The sequence below is a fragment of the Neovison vison genome, chromosome X (genome assembly GCF_020171115.1).
Source record: "Neovison vison isolate M4711 chromosome X, ASM_NN_V1, whole genome shotgun sequence".
In the NCBI taxonomy this organism is placed as follows: Eukaryota; Metazoa; Chordata; class Mammalia; order Carnivora; family Mustelidae; genus Neogale; species Neogale vison.
Window position 1 is genome coordinate 75,174,323 of NC_058105.1, and position 20,113 is coordinate 75,194,435.

The following is a 20,113-nucleotide window of genomic DNA, read 5'->3' on the forward strand; positions in this document are numbered from 1 at the left end:
CAAAGCCATACAATAGATTTAGGGTATATTTTGGTCTGTTAGAAGAAACCTTTTCCCAACATTTTAAAGAAATAAAAAATTATAATACAAAAAATAAGGTTAAATACAATGCAGGGAGGGATTATGACAGTAAAAATGAAACTTTAAAAATATTTTTAAAAATTGCTAAGTTAAGTTGTTGGTTAAAATAGAAAAGAAGAAAAATTTTAAAAATGCAGAAAAAAATTAAAAAAATAACTTTGAAAGACTACAGAATCTTGGGGAAAAAGCTTTGATTTCTATGTGCTGTATTCCCTATTGCTGGAGTTTTGCAGTTTTCATTGATCAGTATACTTGGTCTTGGCTGGATGTTCTTGCTAATCTGGGAGAGTTGCCTATTGCAGTGATTCTCAAATGCCTTTGCCCAAGGTGGAGCTGCCCTGCCCATGTCAGGCACCAGGCTTGGTAATCTGCTCTGGTTTGTTTTAAGTAGCTTTTGTTCCCTGAAAGCTTTCTGTATAGCTTTAGAGGATGAGAATGAAAATGGCAGCTTCCCAATCTCCAGCCCAGGGGGAGAAGAGAAATTGGTGCTCCACTCCTTAGTGAGCCCTCAGAGAAAAGCAGTCAGTCTCGCCTCTCTCCCTTGTCTCTGGTTGCTCTCCACAACCACCTGGCCCTGTGACTCAGAATTTCTGTCTCTGGCATATGACTGCATTTGGAGTTTCCAAACCCAGCAGATTCCTGCAGTGTTCTCCCGTGCCACTCCTCCTGGGGGAGGAAAAGAAGTCTCCCTGGGTCTGTCAGTGGTTGGGTCCCTGCTCGAAGAGTACTGGCCCAACTGTGCTGCAGATAAAGGTTTATGGCAACCCTGAGCTGATATCCCACTCCTCAGCTCAGCCTTTGCATCTGGCTTCCACACTTTAATACATGGGCGCTCTGCCACACTCAGGCACTCCTGGTCTTTCTGTGGCCCTGAGTGTCCTGAGACCACACTCTCCAAGTGAGGTTTCCACCCCCAACTTAGTCACTGGAGTGACATTCTTCAGTGGAGCAGAATTCTAAAAGTTCTGATTTTGTGCTCCACTGCTTTATTACTTGCCAGGAGCAGGCTGACCGTGACTTCCTCCTCCAGGGTTCTATCTTTCCAAATATCACCTCGGATTTACTTCTCCATACATCCTACCTTCCAGAAACTGGTCGCTTTTCTGTTCATATGATTGCTGTTATTCTTTTCTTCAAACTCCTGTTGAGTTTGTGGGTGTTCAGAATGGTTTGATAACTAGCTGAATTCCTGAGATGATACATAATTTACGTGTTCTACTCCTCTGCAATCCTCCTCCTCCCCTTTTCTACTTTGATTTTGTATCCTGAAACCTTACAGAATTCACTTATCAGTTCTAGTAGAGGTGTGTGTGTGTGTGTGTGTGTGTGTAGTCTTTAGCGTTTTCTTTTTTTTTTTTTTCGTTTTCTATACATAGTATTGTGACACCTACAAATAGAGTTTTACTTCTGTACCAATTTAGATGCCTGTTCTTTCCTTATGTTGTCTGATTGCTGTGGGTAGGACATACAGCACTATAATGAATAAAAATGGTGACTGGACAGCCATGTCTTTTTTTTTTCTGACCTTAGGAGGAAAGCTCCTAATTTTTCACATTGAGCGTAATGTGAGATGTGGATTTTTCATCTAAGTCATTTATTATGTTGATGTATGTTTCCTCTAGACATATTTTGCAGAGGGTTTTTATCAGGATTGGATTTTGTACTTTGTCAAATGGTTTATCTGCATCTATTGAAATAACTGTATGATTTTCTTCTTTTACTGATGAGAAATAGCATATTTCTTTGTGAAATTGAACCACTCTTGCATCCTGATAATAAATCCCACTCAATTATCTTGTGTGTGTTTTTAATGTATTGTTAGATTTGGTTCTTGTAGAGGATTTTTGCCTCTGTATTAATGAGAAATACTGGCCTATAAATTTGTGTGTGTGTGTGTGTGTGTGTGTGGTGTCTTTATCTGGTTTTAGCATCAAGTTGATACTGCATCATAGAATTAATGAATTCTTTATAATCATCATGTTTTTCTTCATCTTGTATTTTTTGGAGTAGTTTAAGAATAGGTATTAACTCTTCTTTAAATGTTTGGTAGAATTCACCTGTGAAGTTATCTTGTCACAAACTTTTGTTTGTGGGGAATTATTTGACTACTGATTCAATTTCATTGTTGGTAATTTTCTGTTCAAATTTTCTAATTCTTCCTGCTTTCGTTTCAGTACTTTATATGTTTCTAGGAATTTATCCATTTCTTCTAGGTTACTTTCATAATATTCATTTCCAATTGTTTGTTTTTCTATGGTGTTGGTTGTTATTTCTTCTCTTTCATTATTGATTTTTTTAAAATTTGAGTTCTGTTGTTGTTGTTGTGTCTATCTAGATGTTTATCAATTTTGCTCAACTTTTCAAGGAACCAGAATATTGTTTCATTCATCTATTGCTTTTTTTAGTTTCTATATAATTAATTTTTGTCTAATCTTTATTATTTCCTTCCTTCTACTGATTTGGAGTTTTGTTTGTTGTTCTTTTCCTATCTACTTTAGGATTAAAGTTAAGTTGTTTATTTGAAGGTTTTCTTGGTTCTTGATTTTTCTTGCTACAAACTTTCAGAACCACTGTTGCTGGATCCCAGTGATTTTGGAACATTGTACTTTCATTTTCATGCAATTTTTTATTTCATCTTTGAGTTCATGGTTGACTTGTTCATAATGTTATTTAACCTCCAAGTATTTGAGCTCTTTCATGACTTTTTTCTTGTAATTTATGATTTCTAGCATTGTGTTCAGAGAAGATGCATGGTATGATTTTGAGGGTTATTCTTTTTTAATTTGTTGAGGCCTGTTTTTTGGCCTATTATGTAACATATTCTGGAGAATGCTCCATGTACACTTGAGAAGAATGTGCATTCTGCTCTTTTGGGATGGAATGTCCTATATATGTCTGTTAAATCCATCACATTCTGTGTGTCATTCAAAGCCACTGTTTCCTTGTTAATTTTCCATTTGGATTATCTGTGCATTAATGTGAGTGTGGTGTTAAATTCCTCTACAATTATAGTATTGCTGCCAATTATTTTTTCAAAGATTTTATTTATTTATGCATTTATTTATTTATATTTGAGAAAAAGAGAGAGAGCATAAACAGGGGGAGGAACAGATGGAGAAGCACTCTCCCCGCTGAGCAGGGAGCCCAATAGGTGGCTCAACCCTGGGACTCTGGAATCATGACATGGGACGAAGGCAGATGCTCAACTGACTGAGCAGCCCAAGCACACCACTATCAATTATTCTTTTTATGTTTGTTATTAACACTTTTACATGTCTGGGTGCTCTCATATTGGTGTATACATATTTACAATTTTTATATCCTGTTTTTGGATTATCCCATTCATTATTATACAGAGTCCTTCTTTGTCTCTTCTTTAGTCTTAAATTCTATTTTGTTAGTGGGCACAGGGTGGCTCATTCTGTTACGCAGGTGACTCTAGATTTCAGCTCAGGTCCTGAGATTAAACCCTGCTTCAGGCTCCACACTCAGCAAAGAGTCTGTTTAAGGATACTCTCTCTCCCTGTCCTTCTGCCCTTCCCCTGTTCACACACTCACTCTCTCTTTAAAATTAACTAAATAAATAAATATTTAAGAGCATAAAATAAATTCTATTTTATTTAATATAATTATTGATACTCCAGCTTCTTTTTGACACCCATTTTCATGGTAAATATTTCTCAATATTTCCCTTTTAATCTGAAACTGTCTTTAGGTCGGAAATGGGCCTCCTGTCTGCAGCATATACATGAGTCTCATTTTTTTAGTCCAGTCTGTCACTCTATGTCTTCGAATTGGAGGGTTTAGTCCATTTACATTCAAAATAATTACTGATAGGTATGTATTTATTGCCATTTTGTTACTTGTGTTGTCATTATTCCTATAGATTTTCTCTGATCCTTTTTTCTCTTGCTCTCTTTCAGTTTGTTGGCTTTCTTTAGTGATATATTTTGTTTCCTTTCTCTTTATTCTTTACATATGTATTACTGGTTTTTAATTATTGTTTACCATTAGCTTTGTATATAACATCTTCTGCATATAGTAATCTATATTAAGTTGATGGTTATTTAAGTTAAAACTCTCTTTCCTCCTCTCCCTACCCAACCCTGTTTTAGTTACACATGTCATATTTTACATCCTTTTATTTTGTGAATCCCTTGACTGATTTTTATAGAAATATTTATTTTTACTCCTTTTTTCCCCCACACTTTTCATACTCTCACTTCAAGTCTTTCCAATTAGAGTCCCCTTTAAAAATTCTTGTAAAGCTAATTCAGTGTTTATGAATTCTTTTAGCATTTGTTTGTCTAAGAAACTCTCTCATTTTATTCTGAATGATGGCCTTGCTATATAGCATATTCTTATGCAGATCTTTCCCTTTTAGCACTTTGAATATATCATGCCATTCTTTTCTGATATATAGAGTTTCTGCTAAATGATCTGTTGATAGCCTTATGGGGTTTCCCTTTCATATAACTGTCCTCTTTTGTCTTGCTACTTTCACTTTTTTTTGCTACATTAATCTTTTAATTACTATGTATCTTGCATACACTTGGGTTGATTTTGGGGGAAGGATTTCTTTGCCTCCTTGATCTGGATGTCTGTTTCCTTTCCCAGATTAGGGTAGTTATTAGCTATTATTTTTTTCAGATGATTTTCTTCTCCATTTGCTCTCTTATTCTTCTTCTGGGATCCCTATAAAGCAAATGTTATTGTATTTGATAGAGTTACTAACTTCCCTAAGAAAATTTCACTTTGCATAATTATCTTTCCTCTCCTTTGTCCAGCTTTGTTACTTTCCGTTACTCTATCTCCCAGGTCATTAATTTGTTCCTCTGTTTCATGTAGCCTGTTATTTATTTTATCACATGTATTTTTAAATTTATTTAGTGTGTTCTTCATTTCTGATTGGTTCTTTTTTTCTAACTCTTAATAAGAACACTGTTGGTGGGAATGCAAGCTGGTGCAGCCACTTTGGAGAACAGTGTGGAGATTCCTCAAGAAATTAAAAATAGAGCATCCCTATGGCCCTGCAATTGCAATCATGGGTATTTACCCCAAAGATACAGATGTAGTGAAAAGAAGGACTATCTGTACCCCAATGTTTATAGCAGCAATGGCCACGGTCACCAAATTGTGGAAGGAACCAAGATGCCCTTCAACAGACGAATGGATAAGGAATATGTGGTCCATATACACTATGGAGTATTATGCCTCCTCCAGAAATGATGAATACACAACTTTTGTAGAAAATGAATACACATACTGATCAATGGAATAAAATTGACAACTTAGAAATAAGCCAAAGCATCTATGGTCAACTTATTTTCAACAAGAGTGCCAAAAATTTTCAATGGGAAAAGAATCTTTCAATAAATGGTGATGGTACAAATGGACAGCCACATGCAAAAGTATGACACTGGAACTCAAAATGGATCAATAGTATGAATATTAGAGAAAAAAAACTATAAAATTGTTAGAAAAAACACATAGGAGTAAATCTTCATGAATTTAGATTTGGTTAAGTATTCTTATATATGACATAAAAGCACAAGCCACAAAAAAATTATAAATTGAGCTTTATTAAAATTAAAACAGGGATGCCTGCTCAGTTGGCTGGGTGTCTGTCTTCAGTTTGGGTCATGATACTAGGATCCTGAGATTGAGCCCTGGATTGGCCAGTCTGTTCAGTGGGGGAACATGCTTCTTCCTTTACCTCTGCAACCCCTTCCCATTTGTATTCTGGTTCTTTCTCTCTCTCTGTCAGATAAGTAAATAAAATCTTTAAAAAATTAAAGCAAAACCATTTGTGTTTCAAAAGACACCATCAAGAATATAAAAAGACCACCTAAAGAATGGAAGAAAATATTTTCAAACCTTTTCTGACAATGGACTTGTATTTAGAATATGTAAGTATTTGGGGTTAGTTTTGGCCTATCAATAGTGATGCTACTGGCTAGCAATGCCAGGGGGTACCCATAGGGACTTGGACTATTTGTGGTTAGCTCCCACAGATTTTTAATTTTTTATCAGAGTCAGTGTTGCAGCTGGACTAATGCTTGTGGTTCTTATCATGATTGGAAGACACACCTCAGCAACAACTAACAGGGGACTTTGGAAAAAACATAACAGAACAAAGTTTATTACTCACAAGTCCTGGAGATTACACAGGGGCCACATAACTGGGGTCACACAACAATGTCATGGGTAGAGAGTGAGAGTGGACCTGAAGTTCTACCTTTATTAGGGTTGAGAATGGGATGACTAGGGTTTCAAGGATTCACTTTTTACTGGTGAATTTAAAGTATAACAGTGGGAATTAAAGCAAGGGAAGGGAAAAACTAGAGAGTTAAAGAATCAGTTATTGAGGTCAATCAGAGATTTCAAAAAAAAGGGGAACTTCCTGGGTGGGGTGACCTAGTTCTTTATCTAATTGTGTAGCTTAGTGTGTGTCAGTGTGTTTATTCAAGATGTATGTATTTGAAGTGGATTCCTTGACAATCAAAAACTTAACATCAGGCACTGATATTAAAATTTTAAAAAGCTGATTGTCAGGGGCTTACACTACAAAAAAGAACACTTCCAACTTCACAATAAAAAGATGAATCATCCAATTTAAAAATAAACAAAGGATTCGAGGAGACATTTCTTTAAAAATATATAAATTGTCAATAAACACATGGAAAAAATATTAGTCACCTAGGAAATAAAAATCAAAATCATAATATGGTACCCTTTCACATCCACCAGGATGGATATAATAATCAAAAGCTCACATAATAATAAGTATTGTCAAGGATATGGAAAAATTGAATCTCTCCTACATTTTTTTCTGTGTGTAAATATAAAATAGTACAACCACTTTGGAAAACTATTTGGAAGTTTCTCAAATGATTAAATATAGAGATACCATATTGAGTGGAGGACAAAGGTAAGAGAAATATAGAAAAAAATTAAACTTCCTTATAACTTACAGCCTATTTACAAGTACTTGAGACAGGCTGTGACTTTCCTCCAAGAACTCAGCTACCTCAATGTTAATACCTTGCTTAAGGCAAAATGCAACCTTAATTTGACATTAACCTGAACTCCAGGATCCTTTAAGTCTTCTTTAACACACAAAAATCTCCTTGAAATCGTCTTTATCTCTACCTCCAAGATATGTTAGTAATCATCCTCCAAACAAATGTCCCACTGATATACATCTGAAGGGTCTCATGAGTAAGGTTTTACTAGACAGCAGTAAATGACCTTATGCTAACAGCAGTTAACCTCTCAAGGTCCTGGAAACTTTGCTTCCAAATTCCTTAGAGACTTACACTATCCCTAGCCCTCTCTCAACCTGAAAGTACATAATCAGTCACTCTTCACAAACCCACTGTAGCTCTTTCTGCTTATAGGTCCTGTCCCCATGCTTTAATAAAATCACCTTTTTTTTTTTTTTTGCGCAGTATACATCTCAAGAATTCTTTTTAACCATTTACTCCAAAACCCCAATATTTCACATCAATATGACTTAGCAATTTCACTCCTAGAGTGATACAGTGGAAAAAAGTAAGTATATGTTCTAGAGAGAAATTGTTTATAGCAGCATTATTCAGAAGAGCCTACAGGAAACAACCTAAATGTGTATTAACAGATGAGTGGATAAAAACATGTGGCATATCTATGCTTAACTGACTGAGCCACCCAGGTACCCTTATGGCATATTATCTAATGGAATATTACTGAACCATAGAAAAGAATGAAGTAATAACACATTCTATAGCATAAATAAACCCTAGAAACATGCTAAGTGGAAGAAGTCAGTTGTAGGTCTTATAGTATATGATTTCATTCATAAGAAACTCCAGAATAGGGGAATCTATAGAGGTAGAAAATAGGGCTAGGGTTAAGGGTTGGGGGTGTAGGGCCTAAGTGGGCAACAGGTAAATGATAACAGGATTTCTTTTTGAGATGGTGAAAATATTCTAAACTTAACTGTGGTGATGGCTGTACATTTCTGTCAATGTAGCCAATAAAATTGAATTGTACACTTTAAATGTGTAAATTGTAAGGTGTATAAATTATATTTCTGTAAATCTGTGTAAAAAAAGGAGGAATTAATTAATAATTGAATGAATGTAGGTAAATGGAGTTAAATACAAGTTCAACTAGCATAAAATCTGAATTAATATGACATGCATGAATTAGTTATTTTATTATCTATTCTCTATATGCTGTTAATCAACAAATACAAATTGAATGTCAATTTTCTAAGTGCCTAGAAATAAGAGCCCTAAAAATGAATCTGAACCTAACTGAAGTAGTTTGTACACATAGTTTCAAGAACTAATCTGTGTTAAATAAACTTATGAATAAAAATGCATTAGAAGTGCATGGTTTGTGAGTGAAGGGCCACTGAGCAAATGTGAAAACAATAACAAATAAAGCAAGAAATCAAGATTGAGGAAATTAGGGCTATTTACATCAAATCCAGTGGTTCTTCACCCTAGCTGTATATGGGAATCATCAGGGGAGCTTTTAATTCAGAGTCTCTGGACATGGGGCCTGAATCTTGGCATTTATAAAATTTCCTATGTGAAAGGAAGTCTAACAGACTAACAGAGTGGAAAACTACTGGGATGGGCCAAAAGAAACTGAATGTGGGCCAAGTGGGAAAGGACTGAAGGAGGAATGACCACCTGAATGATTGATACAGTTAGGTCCTTTGGTGAGCTCTTGAGGTTGTAGGGAGTCAAATACCTGGGTATGGAAGTGGGGTTATTCTGAAGTCTAAAATGTCAGATCTAAAAGGGTCTTAGTGGTTTCCAAGTCTAACTTTTGCTCTCCCTTCTCCACCTAGTGGGTATGGGTCATGCATATATAGAGAAGAGAAAGGAATTGCCTGATGTCAAAGTGAGTTATTGCCTGTCCACTGGTCTTGTGACTCCAAATTAGTGCCTTTACATTGTACCACTGCCTTCCAGCATTACAGTATGAAACTAGATTTAAAAAGCAGGTGGTTCTTATGCTGAGTGAAATCAGTCAAGCAGAGAGAGTCAATTATCATATGGTTTCACTCATTTGTGGAGCATAACCAATAGCATGGAGGACAAGGGGCGTTAGAGAGTAGTAGGGAATATAGGTAAATTGGAAGGGGAGGTGAACCATGAGAGACTATGGACTCTGAAAAACAGTCTGAGGGGTTTGAAGTGGCGGGGGGGTGGGAGGTTGGGGTACCAGGTGGTGGGTATTATAGAGGGCACAGCTTGCATGGAGCACTGGGTGTGGTGAAAAAATAATGAATACTGTTTTTCTGAAAATAAATAAATTGGGAAAAAAAAAAAAAAAAAAAAAAAAGCAGGTGGTTCTTAAACGACCTATTAATGCATTCAATCCTTTCCCCAACTTTCTTTCCAAATCTGCCTAAGGGCTTCAAATCTTTATCTTAAATACTGTGCTTTCTAAGCTACATCACATAATCAGTTCAGCAATAAACATTTCAAGTTACATGACTTAGTAAAAGCAAATCTTTTAGCCTTCTTTTCCTGCCAAGATTCATGACTCCTGCTTGTCTCATCCTATTAACATAATAATAAATATCCTTAGCTGAATGCCAACAGCAAGCTAGGCACTCTAAGACCCCTGGGACTTAGGAGCTGGTGAAGGAGAAAGCTTGAATCCAGTGCTATCATTTTCTTTTCTTGACCTTTTGCCCTTCTAAAGATCATGAATACCCATTACTCCCACCTAGTCATCTCCTCAAAGTCTACTATTGCTGTGTTTGATAAAGGAAGTTTGTTCCAATTGTTTTATCAGCCAGCTGAAATTCTTTCCTTGCTTTCCTACTGTCTCAGTGTGCAGTAATTTGTCCTGTTTTAAGTCTATGTGTTGGTGTAAATTTTAAGTTTAATTTAACTCCTTGTTGAATTGGCTGGACTCTTCCTGATTGTATGACAACTTCCTCATTTATCCATGTCTTTATCTGCCATTTTCCAGACAAGATTACTGCTTCCCAGTTGCACAATTGTCTCCACCAGCTCAGTTTGCAATTTCCCCTTCTAGTGCATGAGCTGACACTGACATACAAAGAATAGTGTTTCTACTTGTCTTGAGCAGAATACATATTTAGGTTACAGGCAAATCTTTATAGCCAGCCCTGTATTTTCCTACTCCCAGAAGGATTGCTTCAGTGTAGGATGGGCAAGGGATAGTGAGAAATGAAGACTTTATTCTGCCACCACCTTAGCTCTGGTGGTTTCAGATCATATTGACCAACATTCTCATGGCTCTACCCTGGTCATTGTTTTTGGGATTTTTTGTGGTATTCAATTTCCCAGTAAAGCTTCAGAGAAATTGCCTCTGGCACTTGAGAATATCCTGAGCCCGTTGCATACAAGCATTCTTCAGAGATGTCATAAATGATGGACTTCCCCAGAGTGTTCCATCCTGGATATGCAAAAGACAGAAAAGAGGGAAATGAACATGGTCATCAGATTCCATTGGGAGAAAGCCAGAACCGTTGAGATGCTAGAATAGGATGCAAGGGATTCCCACAATCTCCCTTCTGTTTCAAGGTTTTTCCAGTTTGAGGCACAGGCAAAATGGCACTACTTCTAATTGATTGCTTTCACATTTTTAATGGTAATTCTGCTGTCTGAATTCCCCATCAGCTCTGCCTGGCCGTAAGTGAAAATAACATGTATGTACTCAGTGCACAGATGTGTGTGTTTGACTCCTGATTCTGGGAAGACATTTGCAAATCATTAAATTTCTCTCAGCCACAGTTTCCACATATGAAAAAAGATATAATACATAGGTTGCAAAGATGTTTTGTGAAAATTCAGTGATATAACTTTGATGTAAGAATAACATATCTGCCATGGAGCAGGGACAAGATAAGTAATTTCCTTATTTTTGTCTTCTCCCTCCCAAGAAATATTTCTGTGGCATCTATTTCCTGAAGAGAAAAAAGCTGAGAGTTTTGAGTTGGTGTTTTCTCCACTCAAGCCAAGTATAGTTTTACCAGATATCTGATGTAGCAGTTAGAAGCAAAGACTCTCTAAATTAGATTGTTTTGGTTCAAATTCTGGCTTTCACATTAGTTGTATACCTTGGTCAAATTACTGAAACTTCTTACACCTCAGTTCTATATGTAAAATGAAGATAATAATCTATATCATAGGGTCGTTGTGAGGATTAAATGAGGTGATGCATGGGAAACACTTGGCTCAATGTTTAGGGCTATAGTAAGCTTATTTTATGTAAGAATTAGCTATTATAATTACCTTTTCCCCAGATCTTGTAACCAATATAGAGCCTCGCTTGTCGGACCCAGCCAGATTATGACTCTTCAGGAAATAGATGCCACAGAAATAGTTCTTGGGAGGGAAGGCTGTGAGGCTGATGCCAAATGATAATTGGGTTGAGGTCGTAAAGCCCTGGCCTGATTGAGTGTGCTACGGACTGATTTTTTGTGTGATTATGAACAAATTATTTTTTTCTCTCTGAGACTCCATTTCCCCATCTGTGTGATAAAGGAGTTGGGATAAATCAGTGATTTTCTAATTATTTTAAGCAGAAATTACTTTTTTTCAAATACAATAATATTAAACCAAAACCTGACATATAAAACAGAAAATTGGGAGAGTTGTTCTTATGCATTGGGAATGGCAAGGATGACAGGGACAACAGTGTTTTTAAACATTGTTTAAAGGGGAAGGGGATTCTATCTTGGAGCCCTACCTGCTTCTACTCACCTTCACACCCACATGGTAGATCCTGAAGCACCTTAGGGGAATATAATAAGAAAACTGCTCTACTCTTGAGGTCCCCATCTAAATAGGGGGTTCTTACAGTTGATGGCAGTAAGTAAAATGGGGTACCTGAGAATAGAAAAGAGGAAAAAGGCCTAGGAAATACTAAGACCATTCTTCTCAATCTTTCACAGAAAGAAAAAAAAAAAATATATATATATATATATATATACACACACACATTGGTTTGTTATTAGGTGGTGAATGAGGTTGAGAAAATGGCTTTCCTGACTGCAGCCCCTATCTCTAAAGAGAAGAATGACAGAGAGGAGTTGGTAGGTATAAATTCGATCTGGAAATGATATAGCCAGTGATAGAAACTAAGGTTACTAAATCCTCATCTGATTCCACCCACGACTTGCTATGCCACTGTTGTCAAGTAAATTTCCCTCCTTCTCTGGTGGATTTTTTTTTTTTTATTTACCTTTCTGAGACTAGAAGGACAACACCAACCAACATGGGTCGGTTCAAGCTGCTCTCATGGGCATGTTGGCTGTTGGAGCAGGAAAGGCTTTCCTTTGTTTCTACTCCATGTCCCATGTTTGAATCTCTTACATCTTGCCTCCCTTAAGCAATCCTGTAAAATGTCATCAGTGCTCCCCCCACCCTGCCCTGGGCTCTTCCCATGGCCAGTAGAAAAAAAAATATATATATACATATATATATATATATATGTATATATATATATTTCCTTCCAAATTGGGATCCATGCCTTAGGCCCTGTTCATGAAAGACATAAAGTAAAAGACAAGTTGAAAGAATAAAAAGGACTACTACAATGGCCGGGGTTCTGCCCTCTTGAAATGGGCTTTTGGCTTAGAAAAGCACTTAGACAAACATCTTGAGTACTGCCTAAGTATCCACTGTGAGAAAGTCCTCAAGACAATGAGGGCAGAGCATTTTAGGGTATGCTGGGCAACGTAGAAAAATCAAACTAGGTTTCTCTTCTCTCCAACTTGGGTCTGAAGCTCAGAAAGACTGTAACACTGGGCAACACAGGAAAATCAATGTAGGGTCATCTTCTCTCTAACTTGGGTCTGAATCCCAGAAGGACTGTAACCGAACTGTTTTCTACATATTTCCCTTGCATTTTGGTCCCAGAATGAAATAGTAAGCCCATACAAATTAGAAGAATACAGGGAGGGTTAAATAAAGAGAGTACAAAGATGTTAGTGGGATGTAGGGAAACCACAAGGCCTAGTTCAGTACTTACAATGGGGCTTCTCATCACTTTTAAGCTTGAAGGGGTTAATGGAGGGAGCTCCTGAAATTAGGGGGGCAAGAAGATAAAGGAAGCTAGCCTGCACAATTTGGCTGGTCAGTGCATTTCCCAAACTACTTTCCCCTGCCATAAAATATGTTCTGGCTTTCTCATTATCACTATTCTGACATCCTTTCAAATCTAAATTCTCTGACTCCAAAGATCTCCAGCTCCAACATCCAGTCTAGAACCTTCTAGTCTCAGGAGTTTCTAGTACTGGAAATTCCCTGATGTCTTTGACCCCAGAACTCCACTGCTCCAGAATCCTTTTAGGAATCTTTGCCCTGAGAAATCAATTGATTCTCAAGTCCCATTTTCCTATCAGCTGGAATATAAAAAGCATTGTTGAATACTTCAGCTCTAAGGCATGTATTGAGTCTTTTGCTCCTCTGTGCAGAATGAAAACAAGCTATTGTCACTACAAATGATAATGAAAGATGAATTTCATAAGTCAGAGGGTGATGTTGCTTACTGGCTAGAGCATCAGGGCAGAATGAGAGATTATTTGAGGATTAAAGATGCAGAAGGGGTACCAAAGTGAGAGGAAAATGCTGATCTGACTAAATGAAATGACCTCTACCCCATTGCTAGGTGAGATAAGAAAGGGGCAAGAAACATCATCTAAAGCTTAGCCTCTACATCCTAGATGAATCTCCAGAGGCAGAAGTTTATAGTTTTAATCCCTCATGCAGAGTGTTTTCACCCAAAATGTATCTACCCTAGCCATGGCAAATAGATACAAAGGGAAAATAGCACTGAATTTGACATCAGAATATCTAGGTTTGGGGCACCTGTGTGGCTCAGTTGGGTAAGCATCTGCCTTCAACCCAGGTAATGATCCTGGGGTCCTGGGAATGAGCTCTGCGCTGGGCTCCCTGTTCAGTGGGGTGTTTGCTTGTACTTTTCCCTCTGCCCCTTCCCTCATGCTCAATGTTGTCTCTTGCACACACACTCTCTCTCTTAAATAAATAAATAAAATATTTTTAAAAATCTGGGCTCAAGTCTTTTCTTATTACTTGTGTGAACTTGAGCTACTTATTTCCCTATGTTCCCTTTTTTAAAGATTTTATATATTTGTCAGAGAGGGAAAGAACGCACAAGCAGGGGGAGCAGCAGGCAGAGGGAAAAGCAGGCTCCCTGCTGAGCAAGGAGCCCACTGAGCAAGGAGCCCAATGTAGGACTTGATCTCAGGAATCTGGAATCATGATCTGAGCCAAAAGCAGATGCTTAACCAACTGAGCCACCCAGGCGTCTCTTCTCTATGTTCTTTAGTTAATCTAATAAGGATAATAGTTCCTTTTTTTTTTTTTCCCAATTTATTTATTTTCAGAAAAACAGTATTCGTTATTTTTTCACCACACCCAGTGCTCCATGCAAGCTGTGCCCTCTATAATACCCACCACCTGGTACCCCAACCTCCCACCCCCCCGCCACTTCAAACCCCTCAGACTGTTTTTCAGAGTCCATAGTCTCTCATGGTTCACCTCCCCTTCCAATTTACCCAAATTCCCTACTACTCTCTAACGCCCCTTGTCTTCCATGCTATTGGTTATGCTCCACAAATGAGTGAAACCATATGATAATTGACTCTCTCTGCTTGACTGATTTCACTCAGCATAATCTCTTCCAGTCCCGTCCATGTTGCTACAAAAGTTGGATATTCGTCCTTTCTGATGGAGGCATAATACTCCATAGTGTATATGGACCATATCTTCCTTATCCATTCATCCGTTGAAGGGCATCTTGGTTTTGTACTTTTCCCAAGGTGGTTTCTAAGGACCCAGTGAGATCATGTTTAGAAAAACAGCAGTTTGCACACTGTAAAATGCTGGATCCAGGGTGCCTCCATAGTGAGTATGTATCGATGAGTGAGTGAAAAAGTATGCATGTGTGAGAGACCTTCATAATGTTAGTGTGTGTAATTGAATATGTCTGATTAGGTCTGAGAAAGTAGAGGAAGGAATTAGGAATATGTGAGGGGCTACACATGAAAGAATAGGTGAAAAATAATAGTGTGTGGGTATTTGTGTGATAGCCAATATATTTGACCAGAAACACATGAAAAGAGTGTGAATGAGGAAATATGAACATTTCTGAGTTTGTGAGATTCTTTGAGTTTGTGAGAGAATGAATGTGAGAATGTATGCATGTATATATGACTGTAAATGTATAGGTTGGGCCATATGAAATTGCCATTTTTATAGTTTCATTATGTTTTGACATGAACAATTTCACATGGTTCAGCCAACCATATGCATGTAAGTATGTAAGATTTCATGTGTATTTGAAGATGTATCAGTGAATTGTGCATGAACAATCCAAGGTTCATATCTATGAGCGTATGTATATGTTCAAGCAAATATATATATTTTTAAATGAACTGTGTGTGCGACCTAATGTGTACACTTTTAAAATATTGTATTTATTTATTTTTTTAGATTTTATTTATTTATTTGTCATAGAGAGAGAAGCGAGAGCAAGCATAGGCAGACAGAGTGGCAGACAGAGAGATAGCAAGAGAAGGAACACAAGCAAGGGGAGTGTGAGAGGGAGAAGCAAGCTTCCTGCTGAGCAGGGAGCCTGATGCAGAGCTCAATCCCAGGACCCTGGGATCATGGCTTGAGCCGAAGGCAGACGCTTAATGACTGAGCCACCCAGGTGTCCCTAATGTGTACATTTTTGGTAGAACATATGGAAATGTGAATCTAGATAAGCATGCACATGGATGTGTTTGGAAGGGAGAATGAAATTAAATAAGACCAAGCATTGTGAGTTCTAGTGTGTGCATGTGTGTGTGTGCGAGTGTGTGTGTGTGTGTGTGTGTGTGTGTGTGAGAGAGAGAGAGAGAGAGAGAACATACCTAGCCTTCGGGCTCTGTACTAGTAAACTCATGCCCTCTCTTCAACTCATAACTTTTCAAAAAAAAACCCATAAAAAACAAAAAACAAAACAAACAAACAAACAAGGTTTCTAAGCTGAAATTTTCCACAGACTTTTTACCAAAGGCAGACTTTTATTTTTATTTTTTTCTCTTTGCTTTGAGCCTCATGTCTAGACATTTGGAGCCAAGGAGAGGACTAAGTGACCAGCTCTACTCAGAGACTAATTAGGAACATTTTGCTGCACACACACACACACACACACACAAAAAAAAAAAAAAAAAAAAAAAAAACCTAGAAAATGACTGGCATGTGGGACTGAAACTTGGTGCAGGCTATAGCCTGCAAGACAAAGGGCCCCTCAGCTACTTTATTTGTTCTCTTTAGGAGTAGCCCTATGTGACTGAAATATAGCTCATCATCCCAAGCAGTATGAAATTTCACCACCAGTGGGAGTTACATAACCATCTCCATGGCAACCAAAACCCATAAACATGCAGTATCACTGTTGGCTGGTTACCTAGCAGTGGTTTTAGTGCCCCATCACCCTTCTCATTCAGTGCTTTCTAGTTGTTTTTCTTTTCTTTTTATTCTTCTCCTCCTATTTTTCTTTCCTGTCAAAACCAAGAAAATTAAATGTTGAGTTAAATGAGTGGAAACTGAAGATGCTTAGGTAGTAGATGCACATGAGGTAAATCTTCTCTGAAGAATAATGTAGGTGCTCAGTTTGTCTGCAGGCCAGCGCACACCAGGGAAATTACTGCTTTTCACCACTATACCACAACCCACAGACACACACACACTGTAGTGGCTACTGTTGAAAGAAAATCAGGCAGGCTGAAAAGAAAGAAGACATGGGTTGTAAAAGAAATCCTGAAAATTCATTTCCTTTGAATAGTCTTAGGATTCCTGGAATAATGACAATATGGATATGGCAGTAGCAGACGTTTCTCAGTTGAAAGAATGATATTTGAGGAAATAGAGACATAACTGTCCTCAGTCAATACTACTACATTTCCCAGAGCTTTGGGCTGGGCTGTGTTCACACCTTCATCAAGAGGCAGAATGTGAAATCAAAAGTACACCAATATACATCAGGATTCATGGATTCTAAGGCCTCGATCTCTCTTAGTAGATTTATGATCACAGATATCTAACAGAAACTCTGGTTTGCTGGATGCCTGAAAATGCATGCTACTATCCCTTACTCAAAAACGTACAGTGATAGGGAGATATTTACCTATGAACATGGCCCATTTTTTTTCCCATAAGCCTCAACAGGAATGCAGTTGGGACAATCAATCCTGATAGTTAAGAAAATTGTCATTCCTTGAGTATGTAAACTATGTGCCAGACAACGTGTTAAATGATTTCATATACTTTATTTCATTTAATCCTCACAACCCACTACCTCTACCCAAGGCAGGTATTATAATCCTGTTTCACAAAGAGAAAAATGGACAGCAGGGAATTTTGCTCAAGTTTAACTACAAGTGAAAGAGCTAAGATTCTATTCCAAGAATATCTGCCTCTAAAGGGACAGCCTTCTGTTTTTTGAAGGAGTAAGCTTTACTTGATTCTAGGTAATGACACCAGCCTCCATCCCTTACATCTGAGACTGTCCTAAATGAGGTGTGCTATTGGGTATGAGAGTTATTGTTGGGCTGGCAAGAGAATGAAGTGCATTCCCACTGCTGTGGGCCAAAACCAACAACACCCTGTGCCTTGTTATTGATTCACTGTAACATTACACAAATCCTTTCCCACTGTTTGGGTCTCAGTTTTCCCATCTGTAGAAGTTGTTGTGGCAAAGGCTTAATCATATTATTTAGCACTATATCTGGCACCTAACAGGAATATAAGAGACAGTATCTTAAAAGATAACCAGGCTGGATGATCTTCCTCCCATCCAAGTACTAACCAGGCCCGACCCTGCTTAGCGTCCAAGGTCAGACGAGATTGGGCGTGTTCAGGGTGGTGTGGCTATAGACTGGATAATCTTCCTGTGGGAATAATTTTTCTTTTTTTTCTGTTGTAATAATTTCTGAATTTTTGACTCTTCTTGTCAGGAAAGCACAATAGCATGCACTGGAAAGCATAGCATATCATTTTTAAGGCATTTCCACCTTAGAGCCTTGAAGTAGCAAAATCACTTCCTTCAACAAACTAGCAAAATACCTCTTCTCAGTCACTGTTTACACTGGACCAGATGTTGGGGCTTCTGTGAAGTATGGGCCTTGCTTTGGAGGGATTCTCTGGGAGAATCAGAATGGGGAGAAAGTTTAAGAATAGATTAGAACAGAGCAGCAAAATAAGTCCTAAGTATCCCAGGGGTGAAATTACTGAATCAGAGCCCTGGGGAGAGAGAACTAAGGCAACTTGAAAAGGAACCAGAATTCGGTGGTGGAAGTCAGCCGTGGTTTAAAGAGCAGGAACAATAACAGCATTGAGAATTAATTGCAGTGATCTACAAGGCCATTTATGACCTCCACTACATCTCTGGTCTCATCTTCTTCTAACATTCACCTTGCCCACTCCAGCAGCTCTGGCTTCCTTGCTGTTTTTTTAACTACTCAGATAAACTATGGCCTTCGCATTTGCCATTCTCTCTTCCCTCATATATTCAAAAGGACTACTCTTGCCTACTTCTGATGTGTACTCAAATCTCACCTTCTCGGGGAGACTTTTCTTTGCCATCTTATCTAAATTTACACTCACCTGTGGTCTAAGGATCCCCTGGGTTACATGGGGAGAAACAGTTCTCCTATTTGGAGTTCATTTGGGAGTGGTGGCATTGCCTCTCCTGGGACAAATGAACTAGTAGTGCCAGTGTGCTGCTTTGTTCCCTAACATAGAAATAAAGACACTGGCTGAGGACAGCAAGAGTTGGTCCCAGGGTTTTGCTGCAGTTTGTCATAAACTCCATACCACTACTCAGTCACATAATTAATTTATGGGACAAATTGGCACTGGCCATAGTGCAAGACAGTCCCCCAGAGAATCAGCATGGATGCAGCCACCTAAATCTCTAAAATCTGGAGTTTTGAAATGTGGGTATGTGTTATAAATAAAACATTAGAGTACTGTGCTGCTTGGCAGGCAGAAAGCTCAGATGCAGGCAAGGGATCTGGTGGAAGCCAGGGACACGAGACAGATGATTATTTGCTCTTCTGTGAGGGCTTCCTCAAGAGTGATAGTCATAAACTCCCTGCTCCAGGGACCAAAGAGTGGAATGATGCCATTTCCCCCCCGATCATCAGTACTGACTGAATCCAGTGAGCAAAACAAGACCACCCAGTGGAGGTCCAAGCTGCTTACACCAAGACCATCCCTGCCATCCCTGCTTCTCCCCCTATCCCCAGCAGGTTCACCTCCACTATGGCAAATTCACCTGAGAATCAAAGTAGCACACCCTACCCCCAGAAGACCAGCACAAGTCCCTTGCACACACCAAGTCTACTGATCATAGAGTGTTGCAAAGCTTCAGTTTTAGAAGAAATGGGATCTAAATTCCTTTCTTTCAGAACTACCTTCTTTTTTTAATTTATTTTTTTATTTTCAGCATAACCATATTCATTATTTTTGCACCACACCCAGTGCTCCATGCAATCTGTGCCCTCTATAATACCCACTACCTGGTACCCCGACCTCCCACCCTCCACCCCTTCAAAACCCTCAGATTGTTTTTCAGAGTCCATAGTCTCTCATGGTTCACCTCCCCTTCCAATTTCCCCCAACTCCCTTCTCCTCTCTATCTCCCCATGTCCTCCATGCTATTTGTTATGCTATCTTCTTTTAACAAGCAGACCAGAACAGTTGGATCTAACCTCCTTTTTTTTTTTTGACCTCTTCTTCATATAGTCATTATTCTCAGAAACAAAAATACAACAGGCTTTACTAATAATCATACAAAATATGGTGATCAAGAAAAAAAAATAACAAGATGGAAGGATTCATTAAAAAACAAAATGAAACAAAAACAAACAAACCCAGGAAAAAGTCATGGCCAAGGATTTAATCAATAGAGATACAAGTAAGATATCTGAACAAGAATTTAAAACAATAATCATAAGGATACTAGCTGGGCTTAAGAA